The 22,744-nt window shown below is 43.8% G+C and overlaps 1 long non-coding RNA gene across 1 annotated transcript in view; it reads left to right on the top strand.

The window, feature by feature from the left end:
• The window catches only part of LOC143818456 (uncharacterized), a 46,728-nt gene extending 25,292 nt beyond the window's left edge, over window positions 1-21,436 (top strand). Inside the window, exons 2-3 of the long non-coding RNA XR_013224557.1 lie at window positions 15,100-15,241; window positions 20,834-21,436. This is a non-coding gene — a long non-coding RNA (uncharacterized LOC143818456). The remainder of the gene's footprint in view (window positions 1-15,099; window positions 15,242-20,833) is intronic.
• Window positions 21,437-22,744: the final 1,308 nt, after the last annotated feature.

Genomic DNA, 22,744 nt, shown 5'->3' with positions numbered 1-22,744 from the left:
TTGACGGTGAAATGAGAGGAAGGCACACACATAGAGATGATATATATAGTTTTAGCAAATTGAGGCCCGCTGTAAACTAGAAAGCAGAACGATACAAAAGGGGACTGAGCGGTCAGCAAAAAACCCTAATAAAAAAAAAACCATCCTGAGATTACAAGAACCCATGTGCCAACTCATGGCACATGGGGAGAACCTCAGTCCACTAGAGCTACCAGCTAGCATAGAGACGTAATAAGCAAGCTGGACAAAAAACCAAACAACTGAAAATCAGCACTTAGCTTATCCTGAAAGATCTGGGAGCAGGTAGGCAGGAACCAAACCGAGCACATCTGAATACATTGATAGCCAGCAAGGGAAATGACGGAAAGGCCAGGTAAAATAGGAAACACCCAGCCACTGATGGACAGGTGGAAACCAAAGGCCGCAACCCACCAAAGTCACCCAGTACCAGCAGTAACCACCAGAGGGAGCCCACAAACAGAATCCACAACAGTACCCCCCCCCTTGAGGAGGGGTCACCGAACCCTCACGAGAACCCCCAGGGCGATCAGGGTGAGCTCTATGGAAGGCGCGGACCAAATCAGTCGCATGAACATCGGAGGCGACCACCCAGGAATTATCCTCCTGACCATAACCCTTCCACTTAACCAAATACTGGAGTTTGCGTCTGGAAACACGAGAATCCAAGATCTTCTCAACAACATACTCCAATTCTCCCTCCACCAGCACCGGAGCAGGAGGCTCAACCGAAGGAACAACGGGCACCTCATACCTCCGCAACAACGACCGATGGAACACATTATGAATAGCAAACGATGCTGGGAGATCCAAACGAAAAGATACAGGGTTAAGAATCTCCGAGATCCTATAAGGACCGATGAACCGAGGCTTGAACTTAGGAGAAGAGACCTTCATAGGGACAAAACGAGAAGACAACCACACCAAATCCCCAACAAGAAGTCGGGGACCCACGCGGCGACGGCGATTAGCAAACTGCTGAGTCTTCTCCTGAGATAACTTCAAATTGTCCACCACCTGATTCCAAATCTGATGTAGCCTGTCCACCACCACGTCCACTCCAGGACAATCCGAAGGCTCCACCTGACCAGAGGAAAAACGAGGATGAAACCCCGAATTACAAAAAAAAGGAGAGACCAACGTGGCCGAACTAGCCCGATTATTAAGAGCAAATTCGGCCAGTGGCAAAAAAGCAACCCAGTCATCTTGATCAGCAGAAATAAAACACCTCAAATAAGTTTCCAAGGTCTGATTAGTTCGCTCCGTCTGGCCATTCATCTGAGGATGGAATGCAGACGAGAAAGACAAATCAATGCCCATCTTGGCACAAAACGTCCGCCAAAATCTAGACACAAACTGGGATCCCCTGTCAGAAACGATATTCTCCGGAATCCCATGCAAATGAACCACGTTCTGAAAAAATAAAGGGACCAACTCAGAGGAGGAAGGCAACTTAGGCAAGGGCACCAAATGAACCATCTTAGAAAAGCGGTCACACACAACCCAGATAACGGACATTTTCTGTGAAACCGGGAGATCAGAAATAAAATCCATGGAAATGTGCGTCCAAGGCCTCTTCGGGATGGGCAAGGATAACAACAACCCACTGGCCCGAGAACAGCAAGGCTTAGCTCGAGCACACACTTCACAAGACTGCACAAAGGTACGCACATCCCTAGACAAGGAAGGCCACCAAAAAGACCTGGCCACCAAGTCTCTAGTACCAAATATTCCAGGATGACCAGCCAACACAGAAGAATGGACCTCGGAGATGACTCTACTGGTCCAATCATCCGGAACAAACAGTCTTTCTGGTGGACAACGATCCGGTTTATCCACCTGAAACTCCTGCAATGCACGTCGCAAGTCTGGGGATACGGCGGACAATATTACCCCATCCCTAAGGATACCAGTAGGCCCAGAGTCTCCAGGAGAGTCAGGCACAAAACTCCTGGAAAGAGCATCTGCCTTCACATTCTTTGAACCTGGCAGGTATGAAACCACGAAATTGAAACGAGAAAAAAACAACGACCAACGAGCCTGTCTAGGATTCAAACGCCTGGCAGACTCAAGGTAAATGAGATTCTTGTGATCAGTCAAGACCACCACACGATGTTTAGCACCCTCAAGCCAATGACGCCACTCCTCAAATGCCCACTTCATGGCCAAAAGCTCCCGATTACCCACATCATAATTGCGCTCGGCGGGCGAGAATTTTCTAGAGAAGAATGCACATGGCTTCATCACCGAGCCATTAGAACTTCTCTGTGACAAAACCGCCCCCGCTCCAATCTCGGAAGCATCAACCTCAACCTGAAAAGGAAGTGAAACATCTGGTTGACACAACACAGGAGCAGAAGAAAACCAGCGCTTAAGTTCCTGAAAGGCCTCCACGGCCGCAGGAGACCAATCAGCAACATCAGCACCCTTTTTAGTCAAATCAGTCAAAGGTTTAGCAATACTGGAAAAATTAGCAATGAACCGACGATAAAAATTAGCAAACCCCAAGAACTTCTGAAGGCTCTTAACAGATGTAGGTTGTGTCCAGTCACAAATCGCCTGAACCTTGACGGGATCCATCTCAATAGTAGAAGGAGAAAAAATGTACCCCAAAAAAGAAATCTTCTGGACTCCGAAGAGACACTTTGAGCCCTTCACAAACAGAGAATTGGCCCGCAGAACCTGAAACACCTTCCTGACCTGTAGAACATGAGACTCCCAGTCATCAGAAAACACCAAAATATCATCCAAATACACAATCATAAACTTATCCAGATATTCACGGAAAATATTGTGCATAAAGGACTGAAAGACTGACGGAGCATTGGAGAGTCCAAAAGGCATTACCAAATACTCAAAATGGCCCTCAGGCGTATTAAATGCGGTTTTCCACTCATCACCCTGTTTTATCCGCACCAGATTATACACACCGCGAAGATCTATCTTAGTGAACCACCTAGCCCCCTTAATGCGAGCAAACAAATCAGTCAATAATGGCAATGGATACTGATACTTGACTGTAATCTTATTCAGAAGGCGATAATCTATACAAGGCCTCAGGGAACCATCTTTTTTTGCCACAAAAAAAAAACCTGCTCCCAGAGGGGACGAAGATGGACGAATATGTCCTTTTTCCAAGGACTCCTTAATATAATTCCGCATAGCAGTATGCTCTGGCAGTGACAGATTAAATAAACGACCCTTAGGGAACTTACTGCCAGGAATCAATTCTATAGCACAGTCACAATCTCTATGCGGAGGGAGCGAATTGAGCTTAGGCTCCTCAAAAACATCCCTATAGTCAGACAAAAACGCAGGGATCTCAGAAGGAGTAGATGAAGCGATTGAAATCGGAGGTGCATCATCATGAACCCCCTGACATCCCCAGCTTAACACAGACATTGTTTTCCAGTCCAGGACAGGATTATGAGTTTGTAACCATGGCAGACCAAGCACTAGTACATCATGTAAATTATAAAGTACAAGGAAGCGAATCACCTCCTGATGAACGGGAGTCATGCGCATGGTCACTTGTGTCCAATACTGCGGTTTATTCATAGCCAATGGTGTAGAGTCAATTCCCTTCAGAGGAATAGGAACTTCCAGAGGTTCCAGACTAAAACCGCAGCGTTTAGCAAATGACCAATCCATAAGACTCAGGGCAGCGCCCGAATCCACATAGGCATCGACGGAAATGGAAGACAGTGAAAAAATCAGAGTCACAGACAAAATGAACTTAGGCTGCAGAGTACCAATGGCAAAAGATTTATCAACCCTTTTTGTGCGTTTAGAGCATGCTGATATAACATGAGCTGAATCTCCACAATAGAAACACAATCCATTTTTCCGCCTATAATTTTGCCGTTCACTTCTGGACTGAATTCTATCACATTGCATAGTCTCAGGTGCCTGTTCAGAAGACACCGCCAACTGGTGCACGGGTTTGCGCTCCCGTAAACGCCGATCAATCTGAATGGCCATAGCCATAGACTCATTCAGACCTGTAGGCGTAGGGAACCCCACCATAATATCCTTAATGGCCTCAGAAAGACCATTTCTGAAGTTTGCAGCCAGGGCGCACTCATTCCACTGAGTAAGCACCGACCATTTCCGAAACTTCTGACAATATATCTCCGCTTCATCATGCCCCTGAGAGAGGGCTAATAAAGCCTTTTCAGCCTGAATCTCCAGGTTAGGTTCCTCATAGAGCAATCCCAATGCCAGAAAAAACGCATCCACACTGAGCAATGCAGGATCCCCTGGTGCCAATGCAAATGCCCAATTCTGAGGGTCGCCCCGCAGGAAAGATATTACAATCTTGACCTGTTGAGCAGGGTCTCCAGAGGAGCGAGATTTTAAAGAAAGAAACAATTTACAATTGTTCCTGAAATTCAGGAAGGTAGATCTATCTCCAGAAAAGAACTCTGGAATAGGAATTCTAGGTTCAGACATGGGAGTGTGAACAACAAAATCCTGTATGTTTTGAACTTTTGCCGCGAGATTATTCAGGCTGGAAGCCAAACTCTGGACATCCATGTTAAACAGCTAAGATCAGAGCCATTCAAGGGTTAAGAGGAGGTAAGAAGCAGCTAGACAGCAATTAAGGGCTAGGCAGCAAAACTCTGAAGGGAAAAAAAAAAAAAAAAAAAAAAATTTCCCTTAAACACTTCTCTTTCTCCTGCTTCAGCCCAAACAATTAACACTTTGTGGGCCGGCTATACTGTCATGAATCCCAATGGCTAGGGATAGCACAGGACAAGCAAAGTACAAATATATTACGGACGAGCTCTAGGGTGATGGAACCTGGGCTGACCGCTGCCCTACGCCTGACAAACGCAACTAGAGATAGCCAGGGAGCGTGCCTACGTTGGTTCTAGACGCCACGCACCAGCCTAAGAGCTAACTAGCACTGCAGAGAAAATAAAGACCTCACTTGCCTCCAGCGGAATGAACCCCAAAAGATATAGTTGCCCCCCACATGTATTGACGGTGAAATGAGAGGAAGGCACACACATAGAGATGATATATATAGTTTTAGCAAATTGAGGCCCGCTGTAAACTAGAAAGCAGAACGATACAAAAGGGGACTGAGCGGTCAGCAAAAAACCCTAATAAAAAAAAACCCATCCTGAGATTACAAGAACCCATGTGCCAACTCATGGCACATGGGGAGAACCTCAGTCCACTAGAGCTACCAGCTAGCATAGAGACGTAATAAGCAAGCTGGACAAAAAACCAAACAACTGAAAATCAGCACTTAGCTTATCCTGAAAGATCTGGGAGCAGGTAGGCAGGAACCAAACTGAGCACATCTGAATACATTGATAGCCGGCAAGGGAAATGACAGAAAGGCCAGGTAAAATAGGAAACACCCAGCCACTGATGGACAGGTGGAAACCAAAGGCCGCAACCCACCAAAGTCACCCAGTACCAGCAGTAACCACCAGAGGGAGCCCACAAACAGAATCCACAACACCTTTCCTTGCTCCCCAAACTTGTGTCCTCAAAAGAACAGGAAAGAAAAAAAAATGACGATATGAAGGTGCTTTCTCACCGGATATAGCATAAAATGTTTTTATTAATAATGCAACGCATTTCTAGAGTGTATGGCTCCCTTCATCAGGTACAAATAAAAATAAAAACATACTGTACATACAAAGTGAATTGCATTCTTATAAGCACATAGACCAGGTGTAGGTATTTAGATTCATTAACCCTTACCATATGTAATCACGTATCAATCTAAACATATAGCCCCAGATATTAAACAGAGCGATTAGCAATAGCAAACATACATCAATGTATCCCTATTCAGCCTGTATGTTCTATACATTCATTCAATCCCTCAGGAACTATTGTGGCCCATTTAAAAATCCAGAAACTTTGTCTATTCACCAATCTTTGATATCTATTAGTATGACTAGCTGGTATTTGTTGCATTATAATAAGTTCTAAACTGGCAGGGTTTTTTTCATGCACATGAAAATATCTTGACAAAGTATGGTTTATAATCCCATTTTTTAAATTATACCTGTGTTTATTCATCTTGCAATGTATCAGCATAGTGGTCCGTCCCACATGTCACAATTTACATTGACACTGCAATATATAAATTACATACAAACTGTTACCATTTAAAAAACTTTTTACCAAAAACCTTTTCCTTGTAGCAACTGATACACATTGCTTTCTACCTGAATGTATCCATCTACAGCTCTTACATTTCTGATTACCACATTACCAGTTCAACTTGGGATCCCCCTACTGCCCTCACTACCTATGAAAACAAAACTAAATCTTACCTTGTGCATGTTATTCTTTACATCATATAAATATGAGTTTATAAACACAGACATATTATTGCTCTGAATTGATTGTGTGCGCTGGAGAGTAATTTCCGGTCTGAGGCTATGTGCACACGTTGCGGATTCGTGTGTGGATTTTTTTGCACCTTTGTTGAAAAATCACCCGTGGATTTACCGCAGATTTCGAGCGTTTTTTTGTGCGGATTTCACCTGCGGTTTTACACCTGCGGATTCCTAGTGAGGAGCAGGTGTAAAACGCTGGGGAATCCGCACAAAGAATTGACATGGTGCGGAACATACAACACAGCGTTTCCGCTCTGTATTTTCTGCACCATGTGCGCAGTGGATTTTGTTTTCCATAGGTTTACATAGTACTGTAAACCTGATGGAAAACTGCTGTGAATCCGCAGCGGCCAATCCGCTACGGACCTGCAGGCAAATCCACACCGTGTGCACATAGCCTGACAGAATACTGAAAGGCTGCAGCAGCTGATTGACTGCAGTGGTCATGTGATATAACAGAATTGATATCACAGGAATGGTGCCAGTCTTAGAGGTATTATTATTATTATTATGATCTTTTATTTTGTTTCTTATTGAGGAGCTATTAAAAAAGAATTACCTAGAAGTGGACAAGCCGTTTTATCAGACTCCAGACCCCCGAAATTAATTCAGAGGTTAATTCAAAAGGTTACATCCCCTAATAATTCAAAACCTCCATTACTCCTATATCAATAAATCAGACCCCAGAATAAATCTAGAAAATAAGACCTGGCTGCAAATCAATCCAGACCTCAGACCAGATCCTTCCATTTACTTATTACTCCTCGGTCAGGTCCTCTTCAGCTCCAAACATCACCTCATTGCCTGTGTAAGAACCAGATTGATGGTGTGTAGTAACTGGAGCTCTTTTATACTCATCTAATGGAGATTACATATGTAGCGCCCCCACTGCCGCAGGGCCAAGGGGTACCCGGTACCGGGCCTCTGAGTCTCTGTTCTGGGGTTGTCACGGTGGCTAGACCCGGCCCGTGACCCCGCTGAGGGGCGTACAATGAAGGTGGAGGTATGGTGATGATGTTATGATGTGGTGCGGTGCAGGTCGCAGTAAATAACGAGGACACCAGGTTGCAGTCTCTTTACCTCTTTACTGAAGGCTTCAGGATCCTCGGTCCGGAATACGGTTAACCGGGCTGTGGGAATCCGGCCGGTCCGATGGCACCTCCAGAGTTCCCTTTGCAGGTGGAAATCTGTGCCTACATTCTAGCGCTTGTGTGTTGTGGTCCTCCCCTGCTGTGCTTACGGGATAGTCCCCACAACTGTTGTGTCTGTTTCTGAAGTTCCCTCACAACTCGATTATGATGTTCTTCTTCGTTCCCCAGATGATATGGCTAGGACGCACCCGTATGACGGGTAGGCTCGGAGCTCTTCCTGGACCCTAGTGTCGCCCCTCTCCTGTTGTTGCCCCCTATGTCTTCTTAGGTGATTTTGTGAGACAGCCCGCCTATAACTGACTGTCCTGCCGTAGGTTTGAAGTTAGGCCTGGAGCTCTATACTTCCTCGGCATTCCGGCCACCGGCTGCTCGCCTCAGTAGGATGTTGCCTCGTCTTACAGCACGACTCCTACTGGTGTTTCTCCTTGTTGCGTTGATCTCGTTTCTCAATCAGCACAATAAACCTCGCTTCTTGTCCTTTCTTAGGGTACCGCCGCGATCAGGTGCAGGCGCGGTCCTGTAATGTTCTCTCAGTTCGCTAGGCCTCTGTCAGGATCCCACCCCTGACAGGGACCCCCCTGAATCTTCCCCTGCAACACCCTCTGCCACAGGATGTTGCCTGGTTCCAACCCAGTCAGCTTCTAACTAACTTCCTATCCAACCCCCAGTTTTACCAGATTGTGAGGAGTGGCCTAATACATAGCACCCTTAGCTCCCCCTGGAGGCCAGACTGTGAAGTGTATTGGTGTCTGTGATACCTGGTCAGGTGAACTCCTTCAGTGCCATCAGACGTACCATAGCCCCCCTTAGCGGCGGAGCATCAGTACTGCAATGACCAGGACTCTGGGGCGCTGCACTCCCCCCCCCCGGTTAAATCCAGTACTCCTGGACTGGGAAGAAAACAACAATACATGTCAGCAAAAAGACATACAATTTTGAAATGCAATAACAATAAGTAAATTTGAACAGAGCTTCGCTTTATGGGAGGTGAGGACACTTGAACGTTACAAACATGGTTAAATACTTTAAATAACATACTATAAATAACTTTTCTTACCCAACCGGGTATTCTACTAAGTGCAAATTTTTGAACAATAATTTAACATTGCCTTTAAGGACGTACACACTGAATCCACTAAAGACCTTCTTATAAAACACTATAAGGCTAATCAACTTTTCTTCATTTTCCATCTTTACATCTGCAGGACCGCCGGTCTATCTGCCCCAGGCCTACTGCCTCTCGTTCTGTTGCAGGACCGCCCCTTTCCGCCCGGGCCTACTGCCTTTCTGCTACTATACACAGTATAGAACTTATCTTCCTTCTCTCAGTTCAGGATCACCGAGCCATCTCTGTATGGCTCCTAGGAGGACTCACCGACTAACCCCATTCGGGTTCACTTCCTGTCCTCATTCTTCTAGCAACATCATTAAACATTTCTCACAATTAACTAGCTCACTACATATAACTATCATATGTAAGCATTATTAGTACTTCCTTTCAAAGCATTATCATTCTGCAAGTGCTATGGATGAACGTTCCCTTTAAGAAGGGACCAAGTCTCTATGAGGTAGTGCAACTCCTCAAGCTGCAAGTCCGCATGCAGCAAGGACTCCGGTACTGCTTCCAGGAACAGTTTCTTCGCAAAGAGTCCTTTTCTTTGTAAAACCAGTAGAGGGCACCTTTAAGAAGCTGCAAACTATTTACAATGAGTTTGTAATCATGCAGTGTTCATGATCCAGCAGTTCTTTTCAACAATGATGAACGAGAAACAAAAGCAAAAAGGCAAAAATAGGGATCCCGGGTAAACTAAGGGATCCCTTTAAGAGTTAACCCTAATCGGGTTTAAAGCAGCAAAAAGCAGGGAAACAAACAGTTAACTATTTACATGTTCAGGTTTCCGAGGTTTAGTTGGACGGCTTCCAGGGCTGCACCTGGCACTTAACCCTTCCTGGCCTGGGAAAAGTGAGGTCCAGGGTTACACCCAGTGCTGGACAAACGCCGTTAATCCGTCTTTCATGTACAGTTAAATCATGCGCAGCGATGGAGGTCTGCGCAGCTTGAGTATGGGCATTTGCTGCAGCAGAGGTAGCGGCTGCTGCAAGATCAGTCACTGGGACGGAGTCAGCAGCTGTGGCACTAGCAGTCACTGGAGTGGTGTCGGTCGTCAGGGCAGGGTCGTCCTTCATACCTGCTTCAGATGCGGTCCCTCCGGTGCCGGTCTGCTCCGTCTCTGCTGGGGTCTGGAACGCTGGTTGCAGGGCCTTGCTTTCTGGCTTCGGAGCACCGGAGCTCCTTTCCCGCTCCGGACCAGGCGAGGCTGCCGACAGGCGTCTGGTGGGGCGCCCGATGAAGGTCTTCTTCCACCCGGCCTCAGTGCTCAGCTGCGCCCGCCGGAGCTGGTGGATCAGCTCATCCGCTCCGGTCTGCAGGAGGTCAGCGTCTACTGTGGAGGTCTGGCTGCGGTGCCTCTCCGGGTAGCTGGGGGAGTCCTCGGCTCCGACCCCACACCCCGGCTCCGGGCGGCTAGCCATGGCATCCTCCATGTCGCTCACTCCTTCTTCCTTGTCCTTTTCCCGCTCTCTCTTTCGTGGGCGGTTCCGTTTTCGTTGCCTCCGCCCCCCATTGAGAATCAGGAGGCGGATCTCGTCTACTGACGAACACGTCCTCACGGTGCAGAAATACTTAGACTGGGCGGCCATTGTCTTTCGCGCTCTTCAGCTTGTTGATGCCCACTTCCACGCCCTTCTTCTTCTCCTGCGCTCTCCTCAGCGCTGTAATGGCGGCGGTTTTGGCGGCAAGTGGCAATACACAGCCCTTGCATTAAGTCACAGTCCAAGCACAATAAATCACAGTTCCAAGGCACACATGACCCGATTCTTCAGGCTTAAGTAGATCCTGTTCGTGACGCCAAGTTGTAGCACCCCCACTGCCGCAGGGCCGAGGGGTACCCGGTACCGGGCCTCTGAGTCTCTGTTCTGGGGTTGTCACAGTGGCTAGACCTGGCCCGTGACCCTGCTGAGGGGCGTACAATGAAGGTGGAGGTATGGTGATGATGTTATGATGTGGTGCGGTGCAGGTCGCAGTAAATAACGAGGACACCAGGTTGCAGTCTCTTTACCTCTTTACTGAAGGCTTCAGGATCCTCAGTCTGGAATACGGTTAACCGGGCTGTGGGAGTCCGGCCGGTCCGATGGCACCTCCAGAGTTCCCTTTGCAGGTGGAAATCTGTGCCTACCTTCTAGCGCTTGTGTGTTGTGGTCCTCCCCTGCTGTGCTTACGGGATAGTCCCCACAACTGTTGTGTCTGTTTCTGAAGTTCCCTCACAACTCGATTATGATGTTCTTCTTCGTCCCCCAGATGATATGGCTAGGACGCACCCATATGACGGGTAGGTTCGGAGCTCTTCCTGGACCCTAGTGTCGCCCCTCTCCTGTTGTTGCCCCCTATGTCTTCTTAGGTGATTTGGGTGAGACAGCCCACCTATAACTGACTGTCCTGCCGTAGGTTTGAAGTTAGGCCTGGAGCTCTATACTTCCTCAGCGTTCCGGCCACCGGCTGCGCGCCTCAGTAGGATGTTGCCTCGTCTTACAGCACGACTCCTACTGGTGTTTCTCCTTGTTGCGTTGATCTCGTTTCTCACTCAGCACAATAAACCTCGCTTCTTGTCCTTTCTTAGGGTACCGCCGCGATCAGGTGCAGGTGCAGTCCCGTAACGTTTTCTCAGTTTGCTAGGCCTCTGTCAGGATCCCACCCCTGACAGGGACCCCCCTGAATCTTCCCCTGCAACACCCTCTGCCACAGGATGTTGCCTGGTTCCAACCCAGTCAGCTTCTAACTAACTTCCTATCCAACCCCCAGTTTTACCAGATTGTGAGGAGTGGCTTAATACATAGCACCCTTAGCTCCCCCTGGAGGCCAGACTGTGAAGTGTATTGGTGTCTGTGATACCTGGTCAGGTGAACTCCTTCAGTGCCATCAGACGTACCATAGCCCCCCTTAGCGGCGGAGCATCAGTACTGCAACGACCAGGACTCTGGGGCGCTGCACATAGGCCACAGCTACTACCATAACATGACTGACAAATATGGCCGCCTGCACCTCTGGCTTCTTGGCCGAGACAGTTCTAATGTTACTAAATGACTGCTTGAATTGGCTCTTGCGATGTATCAAGTGGATGAGACCGACCATGACTGTAACCCTTCTTACCAAGGACACCATACCATCTCCCTGGGCTGCTTCTCTGGGATATATCCTATCCCTTAGTAACATTTGAGACAAAACAAGCAGACCACATGCTTTCTAATGCAGTCTATAGTCTTGTAATAAGAACAGATTGTAAAAAAAAGGGCACAAAGTAAAATAAAGAATAAGATACATTCTCCAGCAGATGATTCATTTGTTTTGCACGATGCGTTATATGAACATTATTTATTTTAGGTTTATGGTCTTTGTGGCAATAATACATTACTCTTTTGTGGCTTTCCATTTGTCTCAGCTAAGAGAGCTGAATAATCTTCCCAGATACCAGTCTAATTGTATGAGTAAGGAACTGGTGCAGCGTCTGAGTAAAACAACACTTCCCGTTAGCATCAGACATTAATCTCCACTGGACAAAGCGAATTGGGCATTCAATTAACAAATACGTTCCGCAGCTCCGTCCATGACAGTGGGTCTAGTTAAAAAGCAATAACTGTAATAAATAAATTGGTTTGGTTTATTTTATTAGATTACTTTATTATTCCTAATACTGGGTTATTTTTTTAATTCAGAACTACCCAGCAGTTCTTAAAGGGACCTTCAGTTTTTGCAACCTAATCTGAAATGAGCATGATGTAGAGACGGATTTCAGAAATGTGTTACTTTGTGGGCTACTTGCTGTAATTTTGATATTACTGTTTTTCCAGTAGGAGGTTATCACTAGAGGACTAGTAAACCTCCTGCCTTGTAGTCATCCATATTCATGAGCGATGTCAAACCCTGCCCCACCACTGATTGGCAGCTTTCTGCTTATGAGCAGTCTACATAGCAAGCAGCCAATCAGTGGGGTGGGAAGGATTATACTGAGTTCAGCATTCAGAACTGCTAGATAAGCAGCAGATAAAGCAGTAAGTGATACATCACCAGAATCAGGATCTCTGCCTATGCATCATGCTGCTCTAAGATAGGGTAGTAAAATCCTGGTGAGAGATTCTCTTTAAACAATTATAAAGGAGGCAGCATCTCAGTTGGCAAAATAGTTTGCAAAAGACATCTGTCATCCGACTAAAGAGCACAGCAGCACAATTCCTGCAATCTTTATAGAATAATAATATAAAGGGAAACAAGATTGCATGTCATTAACCCCTTAAGGACTGGGCGATATTTCATTTTTTCGCTTTCATTTTTTCCTCCCCTTAAGGCCGGCGTCACACTCAGCGTAGGGAAATACGGTCCGTATTTTATGGTCCGTATTTTACGGCCGTAATATGCAGTAATTGTCCCAAAACACTGTTCCGTATTCAATGCGAGGATGCAATTTTTACAGACAAATGTATCCGTGTGTCATCCATATGGCATCCGTATGGCTTCCATACGGCGATTTTTTTGCGCAGGCTTGCAAAATGGACAAATCATGGATCCATCGGCTAAAATATTCCTAAAAACATATATACAGTATATATATATATATATATATATATATATATATATATATATATATATACTGTATGTCAGTGAGACACATATATATATATATTTATATTTAATTCAGCGCAAGATAGCATAAAAGCCGGTAATTCAATTGCCAGCTTTTGCTATCTCCTTCCCAAACCTGACATGATATGAGACATGGTTTACATACAGTAAACCATCTCATATCCCTTTTTTTATTACATAATACTCTTTACTAATGTAACAAGTGTCTGTGTGTAAAATTTTGAAGCTCTAGCTATTAAATTAAAGGGTTAAATCCCTGAAAAAATTGGCGAGGGCTCCCGCGCAATTTTCTCCACCAGAGTGGGAAAGCCAGTGACTGAGGGCAGATATTAATAGCCTAGGGAGGTACCATGGTTATTGGCCCCCCTGTTGTGAATTTGGTTTCTGGGCTCCCCCGGTGGTTATTGGTGGTACTGAACTTGTGTGCTTCATCTCCTCTGTTCACCTGTTTCCATCAGGATGTGGGAGTTTCTATTTAGCCTTGCTCCTCAGTCATTTCTATGCTGGCCAACAATGTTACCAGAAGCCTTTCTGTTGCATGTTCCTGCTCCTAGACTACTATCAGCTAAGTTGGACTTGTAGTCCTAAGATTGTTTTGCATTTTTGTTCCAGTTCTCAGTTTTTGAATATTTCTGAGGCTGGAAGCTCTTGTGAGCTGAAATTGCCACTCTGGTGTCATGAGTTGATATTAGAGTCTTAAAGTAATTTCAGGATGGTGTTTGAAAGGGTTTTCAGCTGACTGTGAAGTTCCCTTTTCTGTCTTCCTACTATCTAGTAAGCGGACCTCAATTTGCTAAACCTATCTTCATACTTCGTATGTCATGTTCCTCTAAAATCACCGACAATATATGTGGGGGCTACTGTCTGCCTTTTGGGGAAAATTTCTCTAGAGGTAAGCCAGGTCTGTATTTTCCTCTGCTAGGGTCAGTCAGTCCTCCGGCTGGCACTGGGCGTCTAGGGATAAAACGTATGCACGCTACCCGGCCACTGTTAGTTGTGCGGTAGGTTTAGCTCACAGTCAGCTCGAGTTCCCATCTTCCAAGAGCTAGTCCTTTTGTATGCTTTACTACGGTCTCTGGCCATTGAGAACCATGACACCCCCCCCTGGCTAAAAACATCTGCCCCCAGCCACCCCAGAAAAGGCACATCTGGACGATGCGCCTATTCTGGTACTTAGCCTCTCTCTTCCCACTCCCATGTAGCGGTGGGATATGGGGTAATGAAGGGTTAATGTCACCTTGCTATTGTAAGGTGACATTAAGCCAGGTTAATAATGGAGAGGCGTCAATTATGACACCTATCCATTATTAATCCAATAGTATGAAATGGTTAATAAAACACACACACATTATTAAAAAGTATTTTAATGAAATAAAGGCACAGGGTGTTTTAATATTTTATTATACTCTTAATCCACCTGAAGACCCTTGTCACCTGAAATAAAGTTAAACAAAACAAACAACAATATTCCATACCTTCCGTCGATCAGTCTTGTCCCACGCTGTAAATCCATCTGAAGGGGTTAAATCATGTTACACCCAGGAGCGCTGCTAATGCAGCTATGCTCCTGTCTGTAAAACTTGGTGAATGAATGGAATGCAGGGGAATGTCCTATAGTTACCTCGAGTCGCGGTGATGCGCCCTCTGCTGGATGAACTCATATGAACTCGACCATGGGAACTTTTCTGAAAAGGGGGGACACAGTATGAGAGGACAGTGTGAAGAGGGGGCCAGTATGGAAAGGAGAGGTCAGTGTGAAGAGCATGAACCATAAGAGGGACAGTGTGGGGGTCATATTTTGTGCAGACAATATAGTGAGGGGCAATTTTTTATTCAGGAGCATTTTATTGACACTTGTATCTTTAAGGGCATCATGTGGAGATTTTCTGAAAAAGAGCGGAGACGATGAAAATCTGCAGAGACGGCTGTGGATGAGAAAACGCATCATGGGATCTGGACAAGATGAAGAAAAGAAGGAGAATGACTCCAGAGACTACGTCATCTATAAGGTACCTGGATGTAAATGTTATGTGTGATGCTAACTAACTCTCATGTTTTTATTTATGTTAGGAGCTTTAAAGGGGATGTCCAGGTTTGTAATGAATCTGCAGTTATTCTTTGTGACTGCAGACTTCTGAGTTCTCACAGTGCGCCCTGCATGCTGTCAGGATTCTCTCATGCTGGCGATTTAGATACATGTGGTCACATGCTGACTAGACATGTGTAGCCTCACTCAATGAAAATGAGGCTGGGCACGTCTGGTCGGAATGTGGCCAGAGGTAAACAAATCACATGCTTGTGCTTTCATGACTGTCCACAGGCAAGGGAGAATCCTAAAAGTGTGCAGTGCATTCGTTGTGAGAACTCAGAAGTCTGCAATGTCAGGATTCAGCTCTGCAGGTTCCAGTAGTCGTCACATGGACACCTCACTCATATGCGACTTTCATACTTGTGGTGCTGTGACAGCGAGCTTCTCGTCCTGTTTCTCTCTGTTTTTCACTCATCAATGAGCGCATTAGGGAGAGGAGCTCGTCGGTACTTGACTAAGTGTGAAAATCGCATATGTCCTTGGTGGGGGGGGGCGCCAAAATGAATTCTTGCCCCGGGTGCCATAAACCCTAGTACACCTCTGTCTGCCCCATAATATTTTACACCATGCAGCTTCTCACATTGCTACTGCATAGCTATCCCAGGTACACATCTCCTCACTGCCCACTTTGTTTTGTAGCTATACTGTACTGCTGCTGGCAAGCATACCCTCTTGAGTGAACACAAACCTGAAATGGTTCTCAAAATAGGGCTAATTTCTTGCACAAAAAATTGTTGACAAGCCCTTGCTATTTCATTTTGAAAACAACTGGTCTATTACTGATCTATGAAAGTGATAATTTTTGGATGACTTGATAAAAAAAAGCCATTGTAATTGTTTAATTATTTTGATAAAAACAAACCTGTTGCAGATCACAAAAAAGATAATTATTTTCAGTTCTTGTAAAAAAGACATTAATTCTTAACCTTTAAAAGAGCAAACCCGTTCCTCCTCCCTAAATAAAGGAATAATTTTTGGATGCTTTGTTAAAAACTATAACCTCCTCATTTAACAATGAACAGAGCTCACCATACTCATCAAAAAGTGACAATTTTTGCTCCACCCCATTTGAAAAAGTCATGGATTCTTCACTTTTAACCTTCTGTGTATAAACAGCAGCAAAGCAAGCATTTGCCCCTCAAAAAAGATACTATTTGTACTGCATGTACAATTTAAATAGTCTAAAAAGTCTGACACTGCTTTGATAAATAGGCTGTTGGTTTCCACCAGTTACCATCCCTTTTCCCATAGCCAAATAGGGTGAGGTCACTTGAGCATTAATTATTCTGTATTTGTCTAATGTAAACCCTTCATAACCTTGCAATTTCCTCCCCTTATTCCAAGAGCCATAACGTTTTTATTTTTGAGTCCCCATAGCCATATGAGGGCTTATTTTTTTGTGGGATGAGTTGTACTTTTGAATGGCATCATTCATTTTATCCTGTGATGAACTGGAATGTGAAAAAAAAAATTTCAAGTGCATTGAAATTGCAAAAAGGTGTAATTCCGCAATTGTTTTTTGTTTGTTTTTTTATTTACCATATTCATTACATGGTAAAACTGACTTGACACAGGTGTCAAACATGTATAATAAAAAAAAAGGAATGAAGAATAGAATAGTTTGGACGTTTATAAGAAAAACAATTTTCACTTACAGTATGTCGCCAATTTTCGAGACCCGTAACATTTTCATCTTTCAGCATATGGAACTGTGTGAGTGCTTATTTTTTTGTGCCCTCAGCTGCCATTTTGGGGTTGATACAATTAAAGATTAGTGAGCAATAAAATGCTCAGATGCTCATTACTCGAACCGAGCAATTTCTAACTCTTTTTGAGTAACGCGTATTACGGGAGTCAGTGGGAAATCTGAGCATTTTTCCGGCAGACCCTACAGGAAGGTATAAGGGGCAATTAAAATGTTGAAATGGATGAAAAAAAAGGACTGCATAGAAGGAGAACAGCATAGGAAATACCCCTGAAAGCATATCAGACTCCCAGATCGCTGCTGAGAATAATGGTGTCACACTTTTACTCCACTTTAAGGATTGTCAATAAAACATTCAAAATCGACAAGAAATTGGTGTTCACAGGAAAAAAAATGTTGAAAACATTTATTTCTGTATAATTACTTGTATTAGGCAACATTTTTAAAGGATTTACAAAAATATATAATTTATATAAACCAAAATTGATTTTTTTCTAAAAAAAAATGGAAATTTCAGTGTAATTTATGAAGGAAGCAGGAAGTGCCAAGAATTAGGGACTCAGAGGGACTCGGATATACCCTGCATTAGACATAAAGGAGGGCTTCATACACATTCTATTCAAATTGTAATGTAGTGGTACTCCTAGACTCATAATGGCTATGCACTAACTGCAAATCCTGCCAAAAATTGCAAGCAGGGTCATTCATACACCCTTGAAGGCACCATCTGTTTTGCCTCATTCAAATATTGTGAACAAAGTATAGTTGTGTTACTCCTACACTCATGAAAGCTCTGTACACATTGCAAAGCCTGCCAATAATTACAAGCAGGGTCATCCATAAACCCTTGAAGGCATTCACTGGAGTGCCTCATATAGAAAATTAAGAAAGCATAGTTCTGGTACTTCTACACTCATAGAGGCGTTGCACAAAGTGTAAAGCCAGGAAGAAACTATAAGTAGGGTCATCCAGTCATCCATAGACCCAAGAAGGCAGCAACTAGTGAGCCTCATTGAAATATTGAACATTAAAAAAACACTTTATGTGCTGCTGTCATCTGGTGGTGTGTTATGATCTGGTGACCTTGGAGCCGCATGAAACTTTCTCTGGAGTCGGTGGAACCTGTACTGACCGCAAATCCTAAACTAACACCACAACTAGAAGTAGCCATGGGGTGTGCCTAACATACCCTAGACACCTCGACACAGCCGGAGGACTAAATACCCCTATAGATGGAAATAGGAATGCTACCTTGCCTCAGAGCAGACCCCCAAAGGATAGGCAGCCCCCCACGAATAATGACTGTGAGTAGGAGAAGAATAGACACACGCAGGTAGAAAACAGGATTTAGCAAAAGAGGCCACTCTAGCTAAATAGGAAAGGATAGGACAGATTACTAGGCGGTCAGTATTAAAACCCTTCCAAAAATATCCACAGCAGATAATACAAAAAGTTCCACAATCTAACTAAAGACATGGAATGTATATCTGCCACTCCAGAGAATCCAACAAGACTGAGAAAATACTGACACAATCTAAGCTGGACAAGAAAACACAAAGAATAGCACTGAATTGTGAAGCACATAGCATGTGTGCCACAGGAAAAAAAAAACAGACACTTATCTTTGCTGATTTGGCAGAAAGGCAGGAGGAACCAAGCAGAGGTCCAACACCTCCCAACAACAATTGACAACTGGCAAGGACTAATGAATCCTGCACGCCAAAATACCCCAGTCAGAACTGCAATCAGCAGATACACCTGACCAGGACTGCAACTCAGGGGCAACTGCATTACCACCTACAACCACCGGAGGGAGCCCAAAAGCAGAATTCACAACAGTGGTGTTGAAAAGACAGGTATAATCCAGACTTTTCGACAATATCTTTGTAAAACTACAAACCATATTGTGCTTTGCTGTCTGTCTCTATAAATTCTTACACAATATGGTATTTGGTTGTCTGGTATTTTTCTTTACTTCGCGCATAGATTGGCCAATATATGTGTGCCCAGCTCCCATGATAAAGGTTCCACCATGACTTACCCAGAATGATTACTCTAGAACATTGTTGATGCATTTCTGTCATAGAAAATAGGAAAAAATGAAAAAAGCGCTATATAATGTATATATGAAATATTCATCTGCAATAATTGCTATGAAAAATACAGTAGAAAAGAAGGTACTTAGCACATAGATTGGCCAATATATGTGTGCCCAACTGCCATGTCAAGGCATCCTTCGAAAATTGGGTCCCTGTCCTGATTTGTCGCCTTTTTTTTCCTTTTTCCCTATTTTCTATGGCAGTAATGCATCTTCAACGTTCTACAGTAATCATTGTTGGTAAATCATGGCGCAATCTTTATCGTTTTTCAACTTATATGCTTTTTTGATTGGCGCCTGTTCACACTAGCTTGGATGTGCTGGTCTTTTTCGCTATTTCTATTAAAGCGTATTTGGACATGTGCACTCCCACTCCCATCAGTCACAGGTGATTTTAAGTAGTTAGCTGGTCCACTCCTGCCCCATAAATTGTAGGCTTTTTTTGCCCAGGAGAGGTGACAAATCAGGACAGGGACCCAACTTTCGAAGGACGCCTTGACATGGTAGTTGGGCTCACATATATTGGCCAATCTATGTGCTAAGTACCTTCTTTTCTACTGTATTTTTCATAGAAATGTTTGCAGGTGAATATTTCATTTATATATTATATAGTGCTTTTTTCCTATTTTCTATGGCAGTAATGCATTTTCAATGTTGGTAATCATTTTTGGTAAATTATGGTGCAACCTTTATTATTCTCCATATAAGTCGAAAAATTTTAAACATTATTTTATCAGCAGCGAAGGTACATTCTATTCACATTGAGTTTCCTGGCTGAATTTGAGAAAACTTTGAGAAAGTTCGCCAAATTTGAATTTATTCAGACTTGCTCATCTCTAGTGAGGAATGATCTTTATTTAACGAATGTGTTAGATTAATGCCTGCAACAATTTTTTCAATTAATCGTTACCTAAATACTGATTAGTATGCCTCCTCAATTGTCAAATTACCTGTTTGCTTTATCCGCGGCACACTACATTCAGTAATGAGCATAGAAATTACCACCTGCTATTACTATGCTACACCCTGTAATTTTTTTATTTCATTTTTCAATTGAAGTGACTCATGTTTTATCCTACGTCAAAGCATAAAACATAGGAAACCCATCTCCAGCAATGGCAGGTTTCTATCAGTGTGCTTCACATCCGGAACCCATCACTTTCTAGCCTTATAATTGCTGTCGTGATCGCTTTCGGCTTAGCTGAGATGCTGACGGACAGCTACACAAAGCAAAGAGCTTTAGTTGTAGCCGCTACACATCCAAGTGATGAGAGCTGTCATTGGGAGGCAGGCGTGTGGACACAGAGCACCGACTGGTGTGCAGGTCAATGAACCAGTCAAGAAAGTCACTCCCTTCCCCCTCACACTACCTGTCAACCTAGTCTTTGACAGATATGTCTCACCTGAGTGGACCCCAAATGTCATCTAATCTGCATTTCTTTGTATCCATCATCATCATCTCACTAAAATTTGCAGCCTGCAGCCAAAGGGTTATAAAAGACTGAAGACTTTGTTCTGCAATTTCTGGGCAAACCTATTGTAATCTGGGCATTTTGTTCATTGCAGCAAGTGACAGGCAATGAAGTGAATAATCCCAGTGAATCAAATACACATTTATATAGCTAATACAAACAGCACTGGGCAGGAGCTTTATTATTATATTTGCCACAGCACTTTTCTTAATGGATCTTTTCTCTTTTGTGTTGCAGAATTGGGTGCACAATCTAATTAAAAATTATAGAGGCCACCCGGCTGAAACCCTACTACAAACTTACTGATAGCAGAGACTGTACGTCATTACTACGTTTTCATAGTCCTATTAACCATGATGGAATGTTGATCTAGACCGTTACCTTTACAAACAATATAAAACTTACCATGATTTTCCTCCATGAATGAAACTTTGACCTTGGATGGATGAGTATTTATGAATATGAAAAGTTTATCTAGTTGTTCAGAGACATAGAGCAACCTGGGCGGTAGTAAAGAAATGTTACTACAGCCAAACCTTGCCCCATCCCACCCACTCTCCTCCCTGTCACACGTCATTTATAATATTGTGTCCAGAATTAACAATCATACAAAAATTCCTGTTTTTAAAAATATTTTTTCTCCTGTCTATAAATAAAATTTAAGGCGTCCGTGATTTATTTTTAAGCTAAATAAACTTATACAGATTATTTTGACTGTAATTGTCGTCATCTTGCAGTTTACAGCGAATGCAGCTAATGTCTTCATATTAGATTTATGGGCTGTAGACATGTATCACTTATAATCATAAGGATATTATGGTTGGTAAAAAATATTGCATGATTTTTTTGAAAATCTGTCCAGAAAAAAAATAAAAGTTAAGTTGGCAAACCCTGGTGTCCTCTCATGTAGAAGTGGTGCTTTGGGACCATGTGCTAATGCTACTTCTCAAAACCCTATAGTTGGTAGATTTTCCTTTGTACATAAAATCTAGAAAAATACCTCAATAATTATTGGACTGCAAGACGTTATTTATTTATTTATGAGCGAATAATTGCTAAGTCTACTAAATTATATAAATATTTAAAAAAATATTTGCTGTATAAAACAGATTAACAATAGAGATGAGTGAATCTTTTGAAATTTGAATTTGTCAACTGTCTTGAATTTTGAAAAAAAGGGAATTCACAATTAATCAATTTGCAGCAAATACTGTAAAGCCTTGTTTGCTTGGAACACAAACACTGCCTTAGTCCCACAGCACATAAATGGCTGCTAAAAGGAATCTGTCACAGTGTTTTTGCTACCTCATCAAAGACCAGCATGATTTAGGCAAAGAGACCCTGAATCCAATCATGTATCACTTAGTTTACTGGGTGCAGCCGTTCTGATATAATCAGAGATCTTAGATCCATCATGAAGCAGAGCTCAGAAAGCTAACTCCCCCACTAGGCTCATCATATACTATGTCTATAGACAGTGAACTGGTTATCACAAAAGGGGCAGAGTGGGACCAGGAGGCACGACTGCTGTACCTGAGCAATGATAAGCCGCTGGTGCTAAAACAATCATTGTTCAGATTATATAGCAAAAACCTGCTGACAGATTCCCTTTAATGAAGGAAACCTAACAGCCTGTTCAATAAGGCATTGCACTAACAGACTTTTTATGTTTTCTAATGGAGCGCCCCGTCAGGGCAGTGGGGTACTCGGTATCGGGTCTGGTCAGCTCAAAGGGGGGAATGTCACGGTGGCTGGGACGTCCGTATAAAAGGGAAAGGTCTTTAAAGGGATAAGGTTTATGTTCGTGACGCCACCTGTGGTATTCGGTCAGGGTGACCGACGCTGCTTTAAGGGGTCCGCTGGGGTTATGGCAGCTAGATGGTATAACTTCCCACAGGTGAAGTGTATCCCCAAGGCTTCCCAGTGTATGGATGGTGAATGGTGAGTGGCGCAGAGAAGAACGAGGACACAGGGTTGCAGTCTCTTTACCTTTACTGAAGACTTCAGCATCCACAGTCCAGAGCACCAGATCACAGGGCAGGCAGAGTCCAGCCGGTTTGGAAGCAAGTCCAGAGTCCCCTTGTCCAGGTGGAGAATAAAAGCCTTTCCTCTAGCGCCATGGTGGTGTAGTCCCTTACTGCTAAGCTT

This window comes from Ranitomeya variabilis, chromosome 3 (genome assembly GCF_051348905.1).
Source record: "Ranitomeya variabilis isolate aRanVar5 chromosome 3, aRanVar5.hap1, whole genome shotgun sequence".
Lineage (NCBI taxonomy): Eukaryota > Metazoa > Chordata > Amphibia > Anura > Dendrobatidae > Ranitomeya > Ranitomeya variabilis.
Note: the sequence above shows the minus strand (reverse complement) of the source record. Positions and strands in the feature narration are given on the sequence as shown.